The sequence below is a fragment of the Limulus polyphemus genome, unplaced genomic scaffold (genome assembly GCF_000517525.1).
Source record: "Limulus polyphemus unplaced genomic scaffold, Limulus_polyphemus-2.1.2 Scaffold10208, whole genome shotgun sequence".
In the NCBI taxonomy this organism is placed as follows: domain Eukaryota; kingdom Metazoa; phylum Arthropoda; class Merostomata; order Xiphosura; family Limulidae; genus Limulus; species Limulus polyphemus.
This window is the reverse complement of record NW_013675818.1, coordinates 1-3779: the sequence shown is the minus strand read 5'-3', so window position 1 is coordinate 3779 and position 3779 is coordinate 1.

The following is a 3779-nucleotide window of genomic DNA, read 5'->3' as shown; positions in this document are numbered from 1 at the left end:
CTGCAAACATGATGTTGTAACTAAAACCTGCAAACATGATGTTGTAATTAAAACCTGCAAACATGATGTTGTAACTAAAACCTGCAAACATGATGTTGTGACTAAAACCTGCAAACATGATGTTGTAACTAAAACCTGCAAACATGATGTTGTGGCTAATACCTACAAACATTATATTGTGACTAAAACCTACAAACATGATGTTATAATTTAATCCTTCACATTTGTAAAGGTAAGAAATATTGAAACTTAAGTAACCAAAGTTTAGTATTTTGGCACTTGTATTTATGATTTTTAAGTAACCAAAGTTTAAGTTTAAAAATATACTATTATTATTATACATAATCAACAGGTTTCTCATTCTTGTAACAGGAAGTTTAGTTTTATTATGAGAGGAACGAATACCCAGTCTTGATAAACTAAAATTCTGACGATCAGTGAATGTTCTTCGTAAGGTTTATTCTGGTATGTTCCATTGCTTTCTGTGTCTGGTTTTTATCGTAATGCAAAATGTGAAGTAATTTGAACATTAATATTCGAACGAAAACTCTCAGCTGAAAGACTTTACATGTTCAAATGTGTATAAATGTTTTACGTGTAGTCAACTTTAGAAATGTTACTGATATGTATAATTCTTTGTATCACCACGTGCTGTATAATGATAATTATCTCTAGTAGTTTTGGTATTAAACTCTTTTTAAAAAATTTGCAAAATTTCGATGGCGTGTAAGTGACGTTGCTTGTGAAATATTTACATTTATTTAGGTATATATATATATATTATTTTTGTGTATAATTAGAATCTTTCATTAATGTAGACAAGAGTAATTCTGCATGTTGCTTAGTTTAATTTTTTAACTTTTTTTTCCTACGTATTTTGCTGGAACGAATTAATTCTGTGCTTAACTGAAGAAAATAAAATGTATACTGGCTATTTATACTTATTTACTTCATAGAGAAAGTTTCATGTGTACTGTGATATGAGGTAAAAACATACATTTGTATATAATATTTACTTGTAGGTGGCACCACTGAAGTGCATGATCTCATTTCTGCAAGCTCAATTTGTATTTGTAGGCTTGGTATATATACATATATATATATATCTGTTTGTAACATAAATATTAAATGTATATATTATTTTGTACGTTATCCGTCAAGTGATCATGTTTTATATCGAATTTTCGCTGTGTTTTACACCCAGGTGTCAGTAAAAACGAATAAAGTCTCATGCTGTATCAGAAAAGGGAGCTTGGATTCGTTTATTTAAGACATTTTGATTCCCTTGAGGCAGCTTGAGGTGATGAACAGCTATGGAGGTAAAAGTCGTCTTACAACCCTGCCCCCTCCCTCCCAGATAGTGTGTGATATGGTATTTTAAGTAAGCTTTCTTTTCATAACACATTACTTTTTTTATGCAATTCAGGGCTATTAAAACACGAACTTTAAACCTTATAATATATTCATTACGATTTAACAGACCATCAAAAATTTGCAGAATGATCCAGAAAATGTGACAAAAAATGTGCCCGATATAAGAGAAACCTCTGTAACTTGAATTGGGTAAGTGACGCCATTGTACATATCCATGGAAACTGATAAATCAATAAATTAAATGACTCTAAAACAAATATATTTACGTATTTCTGGTCAAAAAAAACGCTAATTAAAATTAATCTGTTGGTTCCATTCTCGTGACTGATCTTTGTTGTGGCGTCAGTTTAAAAAACTCGCAAACCTAAAGCCTAGAGGAATGATTCTTTGGTTATACAAAGTACGTGCATTAAATCCAGGAATCTGGAACCTGGTTGATGTCAGCAAGGATAGCTTATCCATCATCTTTTACGTCAAGGGAAAACGTTCACTTTGCAACTGCAGCAATACTGACGTCACTTCTGCACGTTAGCTCGCACTTAACAAACACTTGATATATAAGTCATAGTTAAGTTAGTTTCAGACATGTTTTCGTTTTGTTTTTTTGTTGTTGTTGTTTTTTACTACAATCCACTAGATACCTAAAGAAAAGATAAACATGTCATCAGAATTGAAACAAATAAAACATTTGAAACAAGTAACAAATTCAAATATTAGATATAACTCAACATATTCTACATTTGGTTATAAATCTTTGCAGCACCAGCGACAAACCAATCACATAGTTAATTGTTGATATAACTTGACATATTCTAGACTTGGTTGTAAATCTTTGTAGCACCAGGGACAAACCTATCACATAGTTAATTTTTGATATAACTTGACATATTCTAGACTTGGTTCTAAATCTTTCTAGCACCAGGGACAAACCAATCAGACAGTTAATTGTTGATATAACTTGACATATTCTAAACTTGGTTCTAAATCTTTGTAGCACCAGGGACAAACCAATCAGACAGTTAATTGTTGATATAACTTGACATATTCTAGACTTGGTTGTAAATCTTTGTAGCACCAGGGACAAACCAATCACATAGTTAATTGTTGATATAACTTGACATATTCTAGACTTGGTTGTAAATCTTTCTAGCACCAGGGACAAGCCAATCAGACAGTTAATTGTTAAAATTGATGTTTTTAAATGTTTCTGTTTACCATACATAGATTACTAGCTGACCCCTTCAACGCACAGGAAAAGACATAAAGATCTTACGGAGCACAGGGGGATGACATCAGATCGCCGCTACCCCAAATCACTCCCCGAGTGACCCTAAGAGTATATGCAAAGTTTGGTGAGACTTGGTCAATATTCTCGTTCATCATCAATAGCACAGGCCTGCGATGGTTTTATTGTCTTGAATTGTTTTTTACATGCTCCATCACGTACAGAATTTTCACAAAACGTCATAAAACAATCCATAAAAGAACGACCACAACACGTAGTTTGAAACTAAAAGACGTAGATTTCACAAAATAAAATCAGGATGAATGAGGATGCATATTCGGTTGTTAACAAACATAATAATAATAAAAAAAAGTTAGCTGTGATAAACGAAATAATAATTTGATCGAAATAAGAGTTGTTTTTTCTTAACGATTTGTAAAAAAATCCTTACGTGATAGAAAAAAAATTAATATTATTTTAGAAATCTGCGTAGCTGAATTATAGAAAACCCGTTATTAAAACCAAAACAACTTTTATGACGTTTAAGTTCGTAGGCCTGTGTTATTGTTGAAGGTTAAAAAGGCTCATATTATTGGCTTTACACATTCAAGCAACTCTCTGGATGGTTTTTTTTCACAAGTTTCTGAACCAGATCTTCTTCATGACATTTCTTACCACTTATTTATTCGTTTTTATGGGTATATATTATGTAGTCATCTTCCACTTGGATTTATTCCCCATTTCTTTTTTCCTTTGTGGCTTCTTCCGCCTCTTCGTTCCATCATTTTTTGTCTCTCATTCTTCCTATTTCCATTGTAAAGTCTTCTTGGAATCTCTCCCCATTATTCATCAATGATGCATTTTTCTTCAGAAGTATTCCCAAATTTCTGTTTCTTCTGTTCCTTCAGTTTATTCCTTACTTACTCTTCGCCAAGCTTCCTAAAGTTCACAATCTCTACTCATGATGTAACTCTCTTTCTTTCCCTGCATCCTCTTTCATATCCAGTACTACTGGTTTATGATCGGTGTCTGTGTGTGACATCCTCCTGTCTTCATGTCCGGTATTATTGGTCTATGATCGGTGTCTATGTGTGACATCCTCCTGTCTTCATGTCCGGAATTATTGGTCTATGATCGGTGTCTATGTGTGACATCCTCCTGTCTTCATGTCCGGAATTAT